Source organism: Anarrhichthys ocellatus, unplaced genomic scaffold, assembly GCF_004355925.1.
Source record: "Anarrhichthys ocellatus isolate YVR2014 unplaced genomic scaffold, GSC_Weel_1.0 scaffold64, whole genome shotgun sequence".
Lineage (NCBI taxonomy): Eukaryota > Metazoa > Chordata > Actinopteri > Perciformes > Anarhichadidae > Anarrhichthys > Anarrhichthys ocellatus.
The window spans coordinates 531,462-553,289 of record NW_022280094.1 but is presented as its reverse complement, the minus strand read 5'-3'; the positions used below and the strand labels follow the sequence as shown (position 1 = coordinate 553,289).

At 39.5% G+C, this 21,828-nt stretch overlaps 1 protein-coding gene across 2 annotated transcripts in view; it reads right to left on the bottom strand.

Moving 5' to 3' along the window:
• LOC116397259 (leucine-rich repeat and fibronectin type III domain-containing protein 1-like protein) overlaps positions 1–21,828 on the bottom strand; it is a 339,526-nt gene that overhangs the window by 123,125 nt on the left and 194,573 nt on the right. For both annotated transcript variants that reach the window (XM_031872518.1, XM_031872519.1), the window contains one exon: positions 6,486–6,579. The gene's annotated coding sequence lies outside the window, so the exon portion shown is untranslated. The remainder of the gene's footprint in view (positions 1–6,485; positions 6,580–21,828) is intronic.

Here is a 21,828-nt window from a genome sequence, read left to right as displayed (position 1 = left end):
CCCCCCCCCCCCCCCCCCGCATGGCAGAGGTGAGTAGAATGAGTTGAGAAACGCACAGTGATACTAATCACAGAGGCTTCATATCTATATCTCTGCTTCCTAACAGATGAACGTGCTGTGAAGATACGGAGACGGGGAATTTAAAAGGAGGAAACCATCTTGATAATAAATAGTCCTGCTGTTCGATTGTTAAAGTTGTTGAATCAAAACCTAGAGGATACAATACCTGCGCTAACAGTTTTCACAAATTCATTGTCTCCATTGTGATTATTAAACCCTCCTTGATTTCTCCCTCACCCTCTCCCTTTCTCTCTCCCTCCTCTCTTCTTTCATTTAGGCGTCCGCTGTGATTTCTGTTCTAAGCAGGTGAAGATGATGGTTTTCTTTGTGCTTTAGGTGTCTGAGCATTGCTTCCCATTAGCAGCGAGCTAAAATCCGTCACATACTGAGAGGCTATTGTTTGGCGCTCCTTGCTATTCTTCAACACAGGGACTCCTGTCGGCAACAGAAGCTCCTCCAAATGCCTTGAGACGAAGACGCTTCTCTAATGTGGCTACATGATGTTGGAAAGAATGCATCTCGAAAGATTCAAAATGATGAGAACTGAAAATAGACTACAAAAGCGTGCCAAGTATACGTATCTCACACACACAAACAGGGACATGAGACAGTGTGGTTCACAGAGTTATTCCTGGAGCAACCTGTGTTGTTCTCAGCGTCTGTAGATGGAACGAGAAAACGCTCAAATTGTCACTAATCAGCCTGTTTTAAAAGCCGACAAAAGAGGCTTCTGGTATTGAAATATTGAAACTTTTCTGAGGTTGCATACCATTGTTGGTATCCCAAGTTTTTGTTTCTGTATGTTATGAAACATTGAATAATACATAAAGCCAGAAGTCACAGGGGTTTGAAACGACTTCTTTCCAGTCCATGTTTTGCCCTCATTGATGGTTGACACAAAATGAACACGTTGTTTTCCCATGATAAGTTAAGGCAGAAAATCCCCAAAACTAACGATCAACAGACGCAGAGCAACATCATCATCCCCTTGTCGGTATGTTTGTGTCAACCTGATGAATTTCAGTCCAGTATTCACTCTGCTGTGTCTCTAGAGCTGCCAGATGTTCTAGATCTTCACCAGCTCGTCTCCGGCTGTTTTCTGCTGAGCAGGTAGTGAGCAGCGGGTTGATAGATAGATAGATAGATAGATACTTTATTCATCCCCAGGGGGAAATTTGTATGTTAAAACAGCAAGACACACCAAGACGCAAAGTAACAGAGTAACCAAAAATATTAAGTATCAAACAATGCACAATATATACAAAAGAATAACAGAGTAGGACAAATTAAATATCAGAATATAGAATGTATAAGATAAAACAACAAAAATGCACAGTATATACAATGAAATAGAATAGTGTTAAATGAACTAACTAGGTGAAAAACAGTAGTGCAAAAATCAACCCCAGCAAACAACAGTACAGAGTACAGTACAGAGTACAGTACAGAGTATAATCAGAGCGTGGTTGGTGTCTGGGAGGGCTGAGAATGAACAATACAGTACAAAGCTCTGCAGAGCTACAGGGTCGGTTAATTGTGGTTAGCGAGACCACCGTGACATGATTTGGTATTGTTAATATTGCAAATATGAATTTGTTTACAATAAATGTAAAAAAAACGAGTTGTGGAGTTTTAGGGACAGTAGTATTAGCTGATTAACAGCACTTGGATACGGTCCAGGAACAAGCTCTGTCATGTACGAATGAGATGAGAAACCTCCAGCACTGAAGGCAAGTAAACACACCTACACTAGTAAGCACTAGTAAGTAATGACTTGCTTTAATACAGAGAGTAGAATTTTCTATTTTGCACATTATTGTTATGTATTTTGAATATTTGCACTCTTTGTAACCCCCCCCCCCCAATTTCTCTCAGGACAAATTTAGTTTTATCTTATCTCATCTGAAACATTCCCCAGACAAAAATGAGAAGGCTATTAGTCTCTTTTTTGAAAATGTTTTGCTTCAACTATATATATGTAATTTCAGCTTTGACAAGTCAGTCTCGACAATGAAGCAAAAGTGTCCTTTTGGTTTTGGACCCTCACAGGAATCCTCAACCATGGCTGACAGTGTGTAGCTGTTGTAAAGAGATCCTGCGCACAAAGGGAAGATGCTCTGGGACGCTCTTCGTTCTTTAACGAAGCGACTCATTCAGTCAGCAATGAGGAGGCAGATTTTGTTCTGTGAATCGGCCAGTTGGCAGTCAAATTGCCGTTTGTGGATATTGTCTGAATGCGCAGCACCTCTCTGGGGGCTCAGGCTGTCTGCATTCAAATTGTTTTGCCAACGGAAAAGCAATCACGACGTTAAAAAAAGAAAGAATCCTGTGATACATTATACATGACCAGAGATGGAGAAAGAAAGTCCCTCTTAGAACTTGTTATCATCCAGAGATGGGTGGATGGATAGCTTTCAAATAACTTTCTGTTTGATAAACTGATGTTTTCACTGTTTTTTTTCTCCCCTGAAGATAAAATGAAAATGAAATTTGAAAGAAAATGAAAATGAAATAGTCGTCATATACATTGTACATATACACGAAATGTAACCTCTGCATTCAACCCATCCCTAGCATATAGGGAGCAGTGGGCTGCTACTGAGAAGCACCCGGGGAGCAGTTAGGGTTTAGTGTCTTGCTCAAGGACACTTCGGCACAGGACATGTAGTAGCCAAGGATCGAACCACCAACCTTCTGGACACCGGACGACCCGCCCTGTCAGCTATCCAAGACAAATAACTTCCCTTCACAAGTTATTTCTTAAAAGTTACAGCAGTTTCTCACTTTAATCCTTAAAGGGACAGTGCCCAACAAAACCAAAAATAAATGTTTCCCCTCTTACCTGTAGTGCTATTTATCTATCTAGATTATTTTGGTGTAAATTGAAAAGGGTTTCAGATACCGGCCTTAGAAATATCTGCCTTCACTTCAATATATAATATACATATAAATCAATTATAATTTCCAGAAATCATGACCTGGGTTACTGAAAGATTATCAACCGACCTTGTTGTGAGCAGTTTCAGAGGGTATAGTTCAGCAGAAATAAAATAGTTCTGACATCAAACTGCTGATAACAAGGTCTGTGGACGATGTTGAGTAACCCCGTCATTTGAGCACCACGTGCCATTCTATTCTATTGTATTGGGTAAAAGGCAGACACCTCTACAGTCGATATATTCAACACTTGGCAACTCACACCATGTTTTTAAAATACTTCTTTTGTGATTTTGAGGTGAACTGGTCGTTTAATGTCTTCATCACACTCCCTCCAAAAACCTATTTAAAGTGATCGTTTATAGAGACACTTCTCATATGTTCACCTGGCTTTCTAACATTTGTTTCTGTGGTATTTTGATTAAGGTGATATAAGTGAAATACACGTATTATCTCGATGTCTTAACGCTTCTAAATGTTCTCCTCATGTCCTTTTAAAAGAAACGACACCAGCAACAAATGAGGCGAGACATCTTTACACTCCCACAAGCCCATAAACACTGTTAGCCTCGGATGGAACCGCCCAAACACTATCAGAAGCTATCCGCTGTTACTTTTCATTGCCTATAAAACCATTGTTATTGCAGAGCAGCGGAGCTGATTCCCTGCTCTGCTTTACAGATAGTCACAGTGTCCTCATCTTCGCTTTAAGAGGCAGCAGAAATGTCCTTGATATGCTGTTCTTGTGCTCGCAAATAGATGTGTCCTCGCTCACCGGGAGGCTAATACTCTATGAAACAATACACAGATACACACACAGGGCAGAGACAAAGTAATGGAAGGCTTGATGGCACCCATGAACCCACGTTTATATATGATGCACTTGTTTATGGAGCCCAACAAAAAACCAAAGTAAATGAATTGTGTTTGGAGGCCATGTTTACAGACACACTGTCACCATGTTGTGTTCCATCCATATCCTCGGTTATTTCATTTCATAATCCATTGGACAGCTTGTTCACATACATGCCAGAAGCCAATCAGCTTCTTTGAGTGGTTCATAGGTTTATTGACTGGTTAGTTTGTCTGCTACTTCACTCCACTTAGATATGTTTGGACAAGCTGTGTTGCTGGCTCAATAAGAGGTTATGTGCGGACATTAATAAGTAAGTATGCTCATATTTTGTGCCTTCATTGTGAATATAGGAAGTGTAAGTTTGATACAGCTGTGTGAGTTGTACAAGGGAATACTTTACTAGAAACACAGAGAGGCTTCATTAGTAAAGACGTTTGCTTATAGGCCACACAGAGGAGTAGAAGATGCCACAGTCACTTTGTTTCATTGACTTTGTAAACACTGGATCTCATGTTCGACTTCTATTTGTTGATTTCTCCTCTGCTTTTAACACAATTCAACCCCTTATTTTAACCAGCAGGCTTCTAGAACAATTTGACTTAAGTCACAATCTTGTGGGCTGGATTCTTGACTCTTGAACCAATAGGACACAAAGAGTGAGGGTAAATGGAAGGTAGCTCCTCCACTGGCTCCCCACAAGGATGTGTGCTTTCGCCCCTATTATTCATCCTCTACACACATATGTGTCAGAGCAGGTATGAAGAGGACCATCTTAAAGTATGCAGATGACTCTGTTATTGTTAGTCGGCTCCAGGACAATGAGACCAGCCACGGCCCGGTCATCGAGGACTTTGTGAAGTGGTGTGAGGAGTATCCTCATTTAAACATATCTAAAGCCAAAGACATGATAATTGATTTTAGAAGACAAGCCCACACACATGAAGTCATATTAAGGGTCAGACAGTGGAATGTGTGCAATCTTACAAATATCTTGGGACAATTATTGACTCAAAACTGAACTTTGAAGCAAACTGTTTAGCCGTGTGCAAAAAGGGGCACCAGCGTTTGTTCTGTTTGAGGAAACTGTCCTATTTCCACATTGACAAAACCATGATGACCTTATTTTATCGTGCTTTTATTGAATTGATTTTTATCTTTTTCTTTGGTGTCATGGTTTGGAAACCAGCCTGCTAGACCATTTCACAATTTGATGCAGAGAGTTTCTGTTCTTTAAAGATAGGCTATCTTTAAAGAACAGAAACTCTCTGCATCAAATTGTGAAATGGTCTAGCAGGCTGATTGGTGAGTCACAGCTGAACCCAGAGTCCCCGTACACCAAACAGTTACAACGGATAACCGGCTCCATGTTAAAGGATGACTCCCACCCTTTGCACAGGGAGTTTCAGCTCCTTCCTTCTAGACGGAGGTATACAGTCCCACGGTGTAGAACACAGCGGTATAACAACAGCTTTGTTCCAGCAGACATCACTCAGGTGTACAGATTATAGCAACAGTTCAGAGATGTTAAAGAAGCAACGTTTGTGTACTTATTTATTTTATTTAGTGATTGACTGATTTGTAGCCTTGTGTACTTTCATCATGTTTGTCTTGTTGTCTGTGTTGATTGTAATGTGATGGATGCCCCGCCTTCTAATGCAAACCAAGAGTAACCTGAACCTCAACCAAAGCTAAGTGATATCTTTAATAAAGTCTGTTTAATACATTTGTTTGTAAAATGATACTTCAGAGTAATACTGACAACACATTATCAATAAGTATCCACTGCACTAGTAAACGTACATGTAAGAACAATTTCCAAATTCAAAAGAAATGTCAACTCTTTTTCGTGCTATTGTATATTTCCAGCTACATTTTCAGAAAGGTTTACGAGTATAAGAAAAAAAAAAGACAACTCCCTCTCCTGGCACACACAACACACACACACACGCACGCACACACACACACACACACCAGCCTATCAGAGACAGCTTGTGGCGACATAAAAAACCCCACATACACACTCTGGAGATCAACATGCCTGTCACACCTTCTTTGTGTGCTCTGTCAGTAAAACTCTGCAAACACAAACACACAGAGTCTCATCACACACAGCTGTCTGTCTATTTGTGTGTTTGCAGAGAGAGTGTGTGTGTGTGCAGGCATGTATGTCAGACCGAAACAAAACCAGTGAGAGAGAGAGAGGGAGAGAGAGAGAGACATTATGCTTATGTGAGACTGTGAGCGTAAGAATGATGATGATGGTGTGTGTGTGTGTGTGTGTGTGTGTGTGTGTGTTGGCCTTGTTAAAGATTGATTCCTAACCCTGGCACATTCCATATTTATCGGAGAGAGATGCAGGTGTCTGACTGCTGGATGGAAGAGAGAGAGAGAGAGAGAGAGAGAGAGAGAGACAGTTTGCAGCCAACATCCAGTTCTGAATATTAGCAATAAAAAGCTGAGCCAGCAGATAGAATCCTGCTCAACTCCTCAGACATTCTTGATCGCTTTCGTCATGATGTTTTGAGCACAAATGTTAAGTTATTAAAATAAAAAAAACATGATCTAAACGCAATACTGGACACTGAGCGGAAGTAAACAGCAGTAAATCTACTTGAACATGAAGGAGACTTACCTGATTCAGAAGGTTTCAGTTTTTCTTTGTCAGGCGGAGCCGATCAGGACCAAGTCCAGATGTGTTGTGATGACCGGATTTGATCTGCAACAGCCTGAAACAGAAGAGATATTTTAAAGATGAAAAATCTTTACCCTTCTTCGGTACACAAACAGGGAAATCCAAGCTCCTATAAACATGTCTTTATTCAAAATATGTTGGTGTTGACTGTGGCATCGAGAATACTTATTGTGTACCCAATGAGTGCATCCCTACATGTCCTGATGTGAAACTAAAAGGGTCCTGACAAACATCTAGGCTATGAGTTAAGATATGTTACTGAACTATAAACTTAAAGATGACAGTATAATAAGATGATTTATTTTTTTTATTGCTGGACTTTATTGAATCAATGAAAATAATAATGAACATAAATTAAAACACAAATACAACAATGCATCAAACATGAATTCAGAAATAAAAGCTCTATAAAAATATTGTGTGTATACTACTCTTGTGATGAAATAATGATTTGGCTCCCACAGTGCCTCCACCAGCCTCATCAGCGTGACTTTAACGTTTAGTTGAGCATGGTCCAAAGTCCCAGACTCCCTCAGTGTCACCATGTGGACGATAAAACAAAACTCAAAAAGCTGCAGCAGCAGCTTTTTGATTGCTTGTTTACTGGCAGCCTAAACATCCCATTGCACATTAAATAAAAAAAATTATGAATACAAATGTGCTCGCATATGTTTCAAAGTGAGCAGAGACTAAAAGCACGTTTGCACGATATGAAAAAGTGCACAGAATACATATAGGATGCAAAACATCCAGGCATGGAAGAAAAAGATTTTCTCAGCCAGAGTTTTGTGTTTTCCTGCTGTAAAGCTGCTGCTGCAGGTCAAAGAACCGTCCAACTTTAACAGCAGTTGATTGGTGGATTATTCCCACGCTGCTCATTAGTGAGCGGTTTAACAGGCTGCAGTCAGGTTTGAGATTTTAACAAGATATCGCCTTCACGTTTGGACAAGACATTTTTTTTAAGGTTCAAAATCCTCCTTCACAAGGAAACACATCTGTTTTTGTATTGTTGTGTCTGCTGTAGCATAAATAAACTGAGATAAGATTGTCAAATATCCCAAAGTTATGAATAAAAGAAGAAGGCAGATACAAAAAAAGTCTGTCATCTGTCAAATGCAGGGATGGAGGAGACGGAGACCGGTGGGTGGGGAGAGCAAAAGGTGAAGGAGAGGAAAGAAGGGAGGAGAACATGATGAAAACTGAAATAGACAAGGAGAAAATATCTAAATGTGAGGGAGAAATGGCACTAACAGAGTCACAGGATACTGGATGGATAAATGGGAGGATGAAGGGGAGGATGAAGGGATGGGAGGATGGGAGGATGAAGGGATGGATGGATGGATAGATGGATGGATGAATAGATGGGATGATGGATGGGAGGATGGACGGATGGGAGGCTGATTAGATTGATGATTGGATAGATGAATTAATTGATGGATGATGGCTTCAAGGATAGATTGATGAGTGCAAATGTATAGATGGATGGATGGATAGAAGGTTGACTGGATGGATGGATGATTGACTCCATAGATGCATTGATGGATGGATAATGGCTGCAAGGATAGATGGATTAGTGTATCTATAGATGGACAGATGATGGAAGGATGATGGGTAGATGATTGAATGGGTAGATGGATGGATTAATGGATAGATGATGGATTGTTATTTCTAGTAGATAAAAAGACTAATGTACTAATGGATTAAGGGTGGGTGGATGATGGAGTTATTGAAAGATTGGTGAATGAATAGATGGATGTGTGATTATATGGGTGGAGAGATGGACAGATAATAAAAAGATGATAGGATAATGGATGGAAAAATCCAATCACATACTTCTCTTTCTCTGACTCAACAAACATCTGAATTGAACACAGATGTAATGAAGAACTGTAAGAAGAAAGAAAAGAAACTTTGGAATAAAGAGTTCTCCTCAGAGAATGACAACTCACTCTGGTTCTATGAATAACCATCATCTATCAGCCTGATTAAGTCCCTAATCATCTCTTCTCTCAGCTCAACTGATTAACATAGGAACACACCGTCTAAACTGTGAAGACATGACTGAGTTTGGACTGTAGAATCTTTAAATTACCTAAAATCCCATATTTACCGTTATCAAAAAGAGGCTTTAGAGCTTTGTTCTGCATGACGTTTTAGGAGGTTGAGGAGGAATGATTTTCTAAAAACACTAGATTGAATTGAATTGAATATACTTTCTATAGTGGAATTCGGCCCATTTCGAACAGGTCTCTCACCAGCCCAAGCTCCTGAGATTTAAATTTAAATGTTTGTGATCAACTGACTCCGTCCTTGTGCATCATCTTTGTTGAAAACAGATATTTACATAACTTAACAGACAAGACAAAATGAACGTTTCATTGAAATGTCACACTGGTTCCCTTGAGAATGACAACCCTCCATTTTCAACATTGTGTGGTAAAATACTAGATTACAATTGGGGACATAGATATATACACACCCTTTAGCATGTGTATGAGACGCACCAGGCTTTCAACTGACGCTAATGTAAACCCATCCGCGTCATTATTAGACGTTTGGAGCAACTGATGTTGTTTAAATAGGGAGAAAATCAGTGTGGGGCAGGTGTGGGAGGGGGATGGACAGGCCAAACAAAGGACTTTCACCCAGCAGACTACTGTTTGTATCCCTTAGTTGTGTTTCTTAATTACCAGACTTTACTGATACCAGTTAAGTAACAGGTGTACTCATTTTATGTAACAAACATAGTTATTTTAACCGAGACCATTATCTTTTCCCTAAGCCTAACCGAGTAGTTTTCTTGAATAAGTAAACCTACATTAGAAGTTTATGTTGTAAAGATACGTACGTATGCAACAAGCGTAAACAGTATCTTTCCTGTGAACACGTAAGTTCATTTTGAAAAGACGTTACACGTGTAAGGAGCGGACACATGAGACATACAGCTGAACGGAGGTTGTATCTGTACAGAATAGGAGGAGCATGTTTCATCCTGAGAAATGGAGAAGAAATTCAGCCGGGAGCCAAAAGAAGGGCCAGACACAGCCTTCATCCTCCCAACACACACGCAGACTATAAAATGCTGAAAACAATTCCATTTGGATGAAAGTATGTAGGCTACATTGTATTTATACACATCTGAGATGCATCATGTGATGTATTTTTGTGTGTGAATGCATGAAGGCAAAAGGATGCGTGTAACTCTGTATGTGGGTTGGCAAGGGCTGGAGGCTGGCAGGTGGTCAGGGCTGAGTGTCTCTCCCCTGTGGGTCAACCCCCCCACCCCACCCCTTCAGCTCCACCTCCAGGGTCTAACCGTCCGTGTTGAGCCGCACCAGAACATCTCGTGGCTGGGCTCAGACCTCAACCGCCATCTCCCTCTCCCTGCTTGGAGCTAAAGTTGCTGAATTTTCTATGATTTAAAATCTCAGACAGCATGCTATTTTGATTCTTCTCTTTGATTTGTACATGGCTTAAAGGTTAATGTTCCATGGCTCTGGGAGCAGGCAAACATTTTAAGGATTGACGGGGGCTCAGTGTTGCGTTCAAGGACATTTAGATGTTTATCATACATTTTTAATTGACTTACAGTATATAATTCTGGTTGTAAGAATTATTATTTGTTTTGAATTGTAAAATGTCTTTTGAAACCATGACAAAGGCACTTTTACCTAACCTTTACCCTCTGTTTTATTTTAGTTGACTTACTTACTTATCTCTCGGTTTTTCTCCATCTCAGTCGATTTACTTTGTTTACACTGGACTGGAACTGAAGCAAGGAGGTTTTTGCTGAGCAAATGCACAACATTCATTTTGGCAAAATTAAATTGGCTCAGTTATTCTTCGGCTGGCTGCTTAGCCTTTAACAGTAAACAATATAAATATATGTAAGAGTTGTTATGTTATTACATTAACACAAATCATGAAGTTTTTTTTCAAATCTCAACTAGTTTTGTTGCCTGACCAATCGCTTCACAACGTTAACCACGTGGCATTGTGCTTTCTTTAAGTGTGATACAAGGCTGATATGAAACACATTTATGAAACATGTTTTTGGTTCAGAAACGTCCACATTCAACATGTCCTGTGGTTTGCAGAAACACATAATGGCAACAGCAGACAGAAATACTTGGAGTGGTTGAAGGCCACAAACAGCCAGAATAAGAGGCTTATAAAACTCTGTTTGATGACTGTATAATGATGTTTACCAGCAATTAAACCACAAAAATAGAATTATGAATATACAATCCACCTGCTTTGATGTCAGAGGGAGAAAATTTAAAACTCGATTATGGACTAAATGGCCTTGATAACAGTGGTAGCAGCTGATCGGGGGGTTGAATGGCAGGTGAAGAACTATTTGAAGATTTAATGAAGTGAATTTCAGTCAAAACACTAAAGCAAGCCTGCAGTACACACAATAAATATTCCATCCAAGCTAGCAAATGGTTAATACTATAACCTTAGGATGATTTGAATGTGGCATAACTCTCCAGTTCAAATGTTGAATGTAAAATGCATCCTTTTCTCTGCAGCAGGAGAGAGCTACAATGCGGTGAGCTACTTTGCTCCTCTCTCCTCTAGCCTGTGAGCCAGGAGTCGATTGGGGTTCGCCATCACCAGAGATGTTTCAGTCACTTAAATGAGACGAGGAGAAAGGAGACAGTAGAGAGGAAGCTTCAAAAGGAGACAAGGTACCACAAGTGTATCCTAAACAGAAATATTTCAACAGTCAGCTGATCTGATGGGACTGTAAAGGAACGGGCAGGTTACCAAGCAGCATCACAACAATTTTGTCTACTAATCAGAGAATCTGTTGTTTGATCCCCGGCTCCTCCAGTCCGCATGTCAAAGTCAAATTGTGGCAGACACTGAACCCAAAGTCGCTCCTGAGGGTTATGCCATCGATGTGTCAGGGTGCCAGATGTGCAACGGTTTAGATCCTGATAGGCAGGTGGCACCTTGCATGGGAGCCTGTTCAGTGTATGAATGTGTGTGTGTGTGTGTGTGTGTGTGTGAATGGGTGATAGTGACATGTAGTGTAAAGTGCTTTGGGTGGTCAGAAGACTAGAAAGGTGCAACATTGCAAATTGACACAAGCACAACTTAATAGTTTAAAGATGCCATATTTGCTGAGTTAAGAGTGAAAACATGCTGTGGGAGGAGTTACAATGCCAATATAGGTAGCACGGTCCCATATTGGTTGGTCGAAAAGCACTTTCATGTTTGATTGCGGACAGGAACCCACTTTTTCCCACTAATGAGGTTGAAGGCCATTTGGCTGACTGTTTGCTCATATCCACCGATCAGAAAAGAGCCAGTTGGAACGTGTCAGTCAGTCAGACGAGTCTATTTGGTGGCAGTCTGAGGTGAGCTGTGGGTGAGTGCGTCTGTTTGATGGCCGATTTCCTGGCTGACTGATGGTGTTTTGAATGACTGATGAGGTGGTTGATTTGGTCGAGCGCGTCGGCATCCCTGAGCTGATGGACTGAAATCCTCCTCAGTTTACAGGCTGAATATCAAAGTGGCCCTTTTGTCACGTCTGTCCTCCATGTTTTCCTCCTCTCTGCTTTTTATCTACTCTCTCACGTCGTATTTCCTTCCACCCTCTGTCTTTATGTTTCCCTTCGTCCTTCATGCCGCTGTCTGTTTTTGTCACCTTTCCCCTTTAATTCCATGTCACTTGTGCTTTCTCTCCACTTGACACCTTCTTTGTCACTTCATTCTGTCCTTGTCTGACATTTTTACCTATTTTTGAACTTTGTGGTACTTTCACATTTACTCTCTTCCTTTCTTCTGACAGTCTAAAATGACCTCTTTCTTTAGGACAAAAAAACATCTTATTTTGCAAAGTGGCTCTCAGATTTGAAGTTTTTATATTTATATAATTATTGTTCCTTATTTATATTCCTAAACATGTCAGCAGTAACAATACACAAAACAAAAGAGGGCCGCTCTTCTGTCTGGAAAACAAAGAGATTCTAATCTGCTCAATCTGTGCACAAATGTTGCCACTAAAGGACAAGAACACAAAGAGTCTCGGCATGTCGGTTCATTTTTACATACCAGCTTTTTGTAGATTTTCATATCATTCTTTAGTTTCCCAGTAGTGTCCCTAATGTATTCAAATTCAAACATTCAATTTGTGCTTGAAGAACATATGTTTTAGCATCAAAATGCTATATTTCCAATATATATTTTTCAACCTAACCGGACATATAAATATACAGTATATATCTCATTGTATTACCTATACATTAACTTGACATGATCATGGTTTGGAGAAGCTGGCAGGAGTACCGGCACAGAGAATTGAGAGAGATGCCATCAAAAAGGGCAGTGAGAAGCAGTAGTGAAATCCAGACGTACTATTATATAAACCTAAACTAAGTAAACATGTGATTTTCCAGAGCATCTGTATACTGGAGTTATACAGGTAAATCTAATAGCCAGCAATGGCAAAACATTTGTGCTGCTGTAAATGCTGTGTCAGCACAGGGACGCTGAGTATCTGAAACTACAAGAAAAGGGTTTGCCAAGTGCACAGCAGGAGATGGAGGTCCCGTAAAGTGCACCTCACAAGTCAAGGAATAATTGGAGAGTTGGCCATGACAGGTTTCCAGTCAGAGGGTCCACTGGCAGCGATGCTGCCCCAGGTGCACCAGTTCCTGAAGCCCCAAACATGGACAGTGATCCACTGCCATGCACATCAAGCCCACAGTGATTGAACCAGTTGCTGAAGGTTCATTTTGCATGTTCATGTTGGAGATATACTTAATACATTTGAAATCATACATAACCATTTTTGTCTACATGTTACAGTACATAGGCTTTTTTTTTTGCTTTTTTTTCGATCAACACTCAAACGTCTGCATTCAAATGATTTAACAAGGCCAAGCTGGTGCATTATATCAACATAATAATAATCAAAGTTTTATTATACAAATGGTAATTTCACTTAAATTTAAAACATATAATTTCTTGCGTTGGACAAACAATTTTTGGACTGCGAAAAAATATATATATTATATTTATCTTAGTAAGACTGCTCTACCCTCCCCACCCCTAACCACCTCCACCACAAATGGACTAATCCACAGCCTTCATGTATGCACTGATAACAACACAACATCAAAATGAGACCGAAACCAGAAAGACGCCCATACATAAACCTGTTTCTATTTTCCCTTCCTTTTACCACGAGAGAAAAGCGACCGGACCATAACTCTCAGGTCATCGCTGTTACTGTGTGTTCATTTCTATAAATGCTCCTTGGAAATCCATCACCGACCTACTGCAGCTCTACAGGAGAGGCGGTCAATAGAGAGAGGTAAAGAGTCAGAGGTGATGGATTGCGGAGGAAGGTCGTATGTGGCTCTAAATCACATTGTTAAACTCCAACACGACAGAAGAGGAATAGTCCAGAGATAGATGAGAGAGACGAGGAATGAGGTACGAAAATATTTAAAAGGATGGTCGCTGGGTTTAAAGATTAATGTGAAGTTAGACTACAGTGTCGTCACAGCTTCATTTGTCAGAATTAAAACCTGATTTAGCACTCACACCAGGACGTTTAACTGACTTTTCCAAATCAAGTTAATAGCCAGAGATAAAGTAGCTCAAACAAGAACAGCACAAGGTGGTTATACTGAGAATGAATCCAAATAAAGACTGGCAGCATCCATTATGACCCAGTGAGAGAGTCAATCATTGGCTTAAGAGCCAAAGTTGCCACCAAGAGACACATCAGTTTGAATGAGTTAGTCAGGCAGGAAACACGGGGGAAATCAAATCCTGATGACTGAAAGGAAGTCACGCAGCCCTTCAGTGCTTCTTTTGTGAATACATTATTTCACAAATAACTTTTAAGTGCACGCATATTTGGCCCAAAAAGGCAATTCTGATACTGTGATGCACATACATGCTACAATGGTTAGCAAAGGATGTATCATACGCAAAATGATAATCGTATATTTTTGCAGCCGGGAATAGTCATGTGGCAGTAGACTATTTACAGCAGGACTAGTTAAAATGGCTTCTTAATTTAATAATAATTAGCTAGCAAAAGGCTCGAAGTCAAAGTACAAGTGATAGTAGTAGTAGTAGTATAAAGAGCGACAAAGTAGGGTATGGTGGATACAATTGTCAAACTTTTGTCCAGGAGGGTTTGAGTGCCGTGTGATTACCATTTTTACACTTAGTTGACTTATTGTTTTCTGTTTTTTTTCAATTACTATTTCCATCACAGTTGGGTTTGGTTTGGGCAACAAAGCTACTCATTTATGTTGTGGGAAAGTATACATAGTCTACAGTAGTCTACATGGCCTATATTATACTACATGGCTTAAGTAGGCTACAGTAGGCTACATTGTCTACTGTAGGCTACATGGGCTACAGTAGGCTACATTGTCTACTGTAGGCTACATTGTCTACTGTAGGCTACATGGCTTAAGTAGGCTACATGGGCTACAGTAGGCTACATGGCTTAAGTAGGCTATATGGCCATGTAGCCTACTGTAGCCCCTACAGTAGACCCCATGGCTTAAGTAGGCTACATGGGCTACAGTAGGCTATATGTCCAAGAGTAGGCTACATGGCCATGTAGTCTACTGTAGGCCATATAGCCTACAGGAGGTTGCATGGCCTACAGTAGAATATTGTTGGCCTACAGTAGTAGCATCTGCCAATGAAAAAAGGTATATACAGTATGTGATTCTGTTAATACTAAATGTTTATAGAAATTAAATAATTTCTTGCGAACGTTTCTTCATTTTTGGGAATAAATAATTCAGCAGTGCCATTTAAAATAAAACATATTATTCATAATAAATCAAATATTGTGAATGCAAGGTCCATTTACTTTAGCCAAGGCAAGTTTATTTATACAGCACATTTCAGCAACAAGGCAATTCAAAGTGCTTTGCATAAAAAGACAGAAAGAAACATTCATTTAAAAAATAATTTAAGAGCCAAGAGAATATAAAATGAAAACGAATAAATGAGTATTCCCAGAGCTTTCAACCATATTGAATTAGTGAACTTCGACTAAATGTTTAATGGTTTGAATCAGTAATGGAATATTGTCTCAAAAAATTTCAAAAATTCAAAATACTTCAATTCTTTGAAGCAAACAAACTGTTTTGTGGTTCTGTGAGCAGTTCGGCACACTCCAGTTTTAGTTTAATATTTGTTTTGTTTTGTTATTTTATTAATGCAACCGTGCTACAGATAAAGATCACATCAAAACATGTTTCCAGTTGCCTCCTCTAATTAGAAAAAGATTGCATTCTGTTGCTGTGCTTCAGCTCGGTTTGGATCAAAACCTTGAGATTCTGGTCATGAATGGACTAAATTAAAGTCCCTTTTGCTGAAGTGAAATTAAAATGACCTCTCTCAATGTGCCAGTTGATTCACAGGAGACGTTGTCCAAATGTTAAGGAGGCGGGAGTGTCATGATGAATCAGAGAAAAGGGTGCAGAAATGAACGGAGAGGCCAGACACCCTGACAGGATACGCAGCCCGACAGGATCGACAAAATGAAAATATAAACAAAACACTTTCATTGGCAGGGGGTAAGACATGATATATGATGATACTAGACTGAATTAACATATTTATAATAGAATGCACTCATTAAACGTCTTATATACCACAGCAATTTCTTGTCAATTAATTTATTTCACATCATTATCATCAGCAATATTAACTGTGCCTCGAACAAACAACACACTTCCCACCTACTTTTCAATACAATTATGATTGTTTATTTTAAAGGGTTAATAACGAAACATGATTTGGATGTTTTCATGTCTGGGTAAAAAAGTTGGGGATTAAATGGATTAAGCAATTAACTGTTTTCAGTGCCGTTTGAAGCAGCCGTGTTCTAAATTCCACATCGTCTCATAAATTCGAGAGACCGTTGACCTTACAAACTTAACTCCCACTTCAACGATTTTTCAAGCTAATTGACTTTTAAAAGAGAGAAAATAAAATAAAAAAGAAATGCTGATGGTGTTTTTCTAATGTAGCTTGTAGAGACTGGAAACGTTTCAGGCATGGCCAGGCTCCTGGTTACTCAGCGCTAGAACTATCATTTTTCATTTAACCTAATGGGTTTAATGCATTCTGTGCTCACATTATGCGCTCTGAGCATCTGATGTCTCACACGCCTGCCTGTATCTCACCTTGAAATGAAAAATGTTCAACTCCGAGCAGCTTAATGATCAGTGCCGACAGGACTTTTACAAGCTGAAAAGACTCCAACTAAATGAGAGAAAAGCCTGGTTGTTCATCTCAGTGACAGCGGGAAGGAGCATTAGTGGGGCGCTTGGAGTTTGAGGTAGTGTGTTTTTGTTTCATTCGTTCTTAACTGAACAGCTGGTGATGTCTAGTAAGTGTTGCTCACTCACTGCAAAACAATGCCTTAGTGTCTCAGGGTGAAAGAAAGCCTTGTTGCACACCTACATTTCTAGGCCTACAGTGTAAAATCGGAATCTTGTGGAAAACTAACATCATTTCACAGATTCTCACTCCCAACCTGTTCAATAAAGACGCTTAGTCAGTTATTGACGCTTCAAACTATGAAGCTCTGGGTACTGTGACGGCGAGTCACAATCAGAACTGGTTTATTGCCACGTACGGTTGCACATACAAATAATTTGGCTTGGTGATTGGTGCATAACAATAAACACAGTGCAATAGTATCAGACATCATTAAAAAAAATAAAGACATGAAAATTTACAATAGAATAAACAAACAAATTAAGAGTATACGTTAAAATAAGTCTTAATTTCCACTTGCATGATTAATAAAGTAACTCTGTATATATCTATCCATCTTATTAAAGTGTGAAGTGTATATTTACAGTGAAGTCTGTTTCCACTAGTTACATGAATTGTGTTTTTTCAGTATAAACTGCCCATTTTCACAGGAAGTAAGGTTTAGGCAACAAAGTCTCTTAGTTAGGTTTAGGAAAACACCGTGGTGTAAATTAATTTAATTGAGTAACGACCAATGTGACAAAATGTTAACATTTACTTTAAATTTCGCACATGATACCATGATGATGCTGTTGGTATCATGATACCAACAGCAGTCTGCGTTTGTTTGACCCATCCACCACACCTCCCATCTGCTCCTTGTGGACTATCTCACTCTATATTATACTACGTCAGGTGCTTTGACCGAATGGGCTTTACATTGGAGTTAGTTGAAAAGATGTGGCGTCGCATACAGGCGCTAATGGGTGCCTCCGTTTGTTGGTATCAGACATCAAGGGGCGCTGACCAACCGTTGATATTTGATGAGTTGGGAGCATGATTGCGTTAATGTTTCCAATGCTTTCACGCTATCCTGGGGGTCAATCAAGTCATTTTGTCCCACGGGAAATCACATTTAGCCTCAAATGACATACTGATATACTGTCTCTCCTTAGTGGAGGCAATATACATTTGTATTTATATCACCAAACTCAATATATATATATATATATATATATATATATCCAGATATGACATGCAATCAATGAGGCTGATCAATTGATTTGGAAAAGGTAGATTGGGATCTACTAACCATGTCAGTTACTTAGGCGTGGACATGAGTAGTGAAAGAAAGTGCATCAGTGAGGGGGAGTGGAGTAGATTGAAGGTGAAGATCAATATTACAAGAGCTTATAGATAATCAATAGGAACAAAATATCGGTAATTGGCTGTCAGTGCTTCTCCACAAAGCATAACCCTCATGGGTAAAGGATTGCAGAGCATCATTGTAGAGCCTCACCAGCAGAGTCACATGGAGATCAGCTGTGATGTATTTGGAGTCAAGTTTACCTGTTTCTCAAAATCTGAAGCCAATAAAGGGAGATCAGATAATAGATATTATTAATAGAATAATATTAAAGGTCAGCAAGGAACCAGCAAATGGAATAAAGTAATGCACACACTATATATAATATAAAAAGATGAACAGTTCTGAAGATGCTCCTTGATAGTGTGTTTGTGCCTCTATTTTAATAACAATATATTTAAAAAATTGTCTTTATTAACAAGTGTGTTTAAGGGAACACACCACAGGTGAATAATACAAATAAAATGATATCACCATGAAACTTACCCATTTAAGACTATTATTTTTTTCTGAATTTGTATGTTTAAATATCATGTAATGATAACTTTTAGTGAATTTAGGATGAATCTACAAACGCAAATAGAGAAAGTAATAAAATAAACAGTCTGAAGGAAGACATGCTATGGGAGAAAATAGCCCAACAACTCTTAATTAATTGGTGCATTAAAAAAAACAATGTTTTTGCCTGTAGTGTTTAGCCATTACATTCTGTTTCTCACCTCTGTGTCAGTTCACTGCCAAGCCTTTGAGCAAACCAAATCCTGTTTCTGCAAGGATTCATCTCTCAGTGTTATTGATCAGATGTGTGTGTGGCTGCTGTAAGGGCTCAAAATACATTTGGCTAAACCAAGAGAAGAAAAGTTATCCACAACATGAAACTATACAACACGTCTCCAAAGGTACCAGTGACATTCTTCTGACATTTAATCCAGAGCAACCTTCCATTTAGGGCAACACATACAATGAGGTCAAATAAAATAGAGTGACATGCAGTTCTCAGATCACCAATACTGTATCTCAGACAGTCAATTTCCCACAAGACAGAAATAATAAGACAACTTCTTCTAAAGTATTCCTGTATCATTTGAAAATGAAGTATGAGTCATAGGAGACACAAAGGTCAAAACGATTGTCTACTGCAGAGCTGGATGCTGGCAGACGGGGCATGAGGGGAGCATGCATGTGTCAAATGTATGAGATGCATGGTTCGCCTACTACATTATGATATTATGGTTGTGTAATTATTATATTACCCTCCCAACGCCCTTGACTCAACTTTTTGCAGAACGGACACAGAAGAAACCGTCCTCTCTTCAGCCAGAGCTCTTGAGCGCTGCAGAATCCCTCTGGCAACTACAACATGATTTAATAAGTCCTTCATCCCGAGTTCCATCAATATTGTTAACTCAACAAAGTGACAGAGAAGATTTGAGCCACAGACATTGAAATGTAGTGTTTTCAAGCCAGTATGACCTTGTCTGTGATGGTTTTACCACAAATAGTTTCTTGTGCTTCGTGAGCCAGAGACACATTTTCACCCTGGTGGACTTTAATAAGGATATTTTCTATTCTATTATTATTTTATAGACTGACAGTTGAGCTGTATTTAATATCGTTCTCCCTGACTGCTAATTCAGAGACTCTTCAAAAACATGACAGCTCCCATTTATTCTATTCATTTGTGACGGACACATTTGCTTTTTGTCAGTCGTCCGTGTTGTCAGTCTCCAAAAGCTTGTGTGTAAGAAAAGCACCTGGTTTCAGCCTGCGTTTCTCTAGAGGCCTGCTTTTATATTGTATTTAAGGACAAGGCCACACTCAGGCTAATGTGTGAACCTTGTTTAGAGGAAAATTATTTTTTTATTTTGTGAAGCAGCGTCACTATAGCTCACCCCCCACCAGAGAACATTAAATATACACATAGGAAGTAACATGGCTTCATGTTGTCTGTGATCTCCAGACAAATATTGTAATTTAAGACAGTCATGTTTCCTTCTCGTCGATAAAAATCGTGTGGCAACGTTACCAGGATGGGCAGAAAGTTACTGCAATTAGTTATACTTAACAGCTGGATAAAGAGGAGTGCGATGGAAACTTCAGAGCAATAAATCTTCAAACCAGAAAACTCGACATAAGCATCGGTACCAAATCAGACTACAATACTGTTGAGGACAATATAAAAGAACAAAAGCCGATACATCAAAATATGTGCGTAATAGATAAAAAAAAACACTTCTGCTGTACTTTTGTCTCAAAATGTCCATTTTAGCATTTATCTTTTGTCGATCAGCATCTCCAAAGGTCTTCATACTTGATCCCCACGCAAAGAAAATACTGATGTCTGAAAGGTAACAGGACTAAGCTTAACTCTAAAGAAAACTAACAAATCCAACATCCAGTGTTGCTTCAGAGAAGGATCGCGTCGAGAAGAAATGTGTTCATGAAAAAGATCAAATCTTCTTTTAGTTCCTCCAGATGGTCAGGAACCCTTCACTGAAGCTCCTAGAGATCTGAAATAATACATTCTGTGCTTGAGTACTAATGCTCTCTAACTCAGGGGGACACATTCTTTAGAAACAGTTCTTTTACTCCACACACATCCTGATCAGAGAGATAAAACACACTCTCAGAACTCAGAACTGGTGGGGGGCACACAGGGATTGAAAGTAATGAGAAAAATAAATTATTCCCCATGAGGAGAGTGTACTTCAACCCTCATCAATATTTATACAACACTGTCAGGTTATTGATTCAATAGGTTCAATTGTTATTGAGTGTGTGTGTGTGTGTGTGTGTGTGTGTGTGTGTGTGTGTTGTGCACATTGCTCCAGGATATAGTATCACCTGACACTAACAGAGACAATAACAGCGTCTGAACATCTGAACATGTACCCATCTGTTGTGGTCCAGTTACTTTACCAGCAGTGCGATCAACAAGTCAGCACACCTCCATTCGTCTGAGTGATTCCACGGTATGTGATCGTATCGACAGTTCATTTGAAGAATCACTAGCTATGTTTCCATTCACGTCATTTTTAAGCATATTTTGAAAAACTGTATGGAAATGGCAAAGTTCCATAAACCTGAAGCATTTTTCTATCGCAGACTGTTAGATGGCCGAGGCGACTTGTTTTGTTTCTGGTTTGCAGCCTCTACTTCTTCTTCTACTTCGGTTACTGGCTGCATAAAGAGTGGCCTGTCCCGCCAACTATTGGCCAGACTGTAGCTGAGTTCATTAGCCGCAAAACGATTAGCATTTCTTTTTTACAACCTTTCAAAAGTTCACTTTGACAATTGAATGAAACACGGCTACTGTCCTTTGTTCATCTGAAGTCATCTTATTGTTTGTGGTTGCAACCAGCAGCTCTGTCGATTGGCTGGTCGAGTTTGGGAATTCTACCTGAACATTAAAAAAGTTGCCATGATCTCTCTCCAACCAAAGTCTTTTAAACCAAGCGTAAACCCCGGCCTCCAGAGTCCCATCTTTTCAATACATTATGTCCTGGCAGTGGTGGAATGAAAGTTAGGACATTAGAACAACTACAATCTTAAGGTACTACGTTTTATGCTACCCCATACTTCTATTTCACTACATTTCAGTTTGATGTTGTACTTTTTACTCCACCTCATTTACTCGACAGCACAAGTTACTATAAG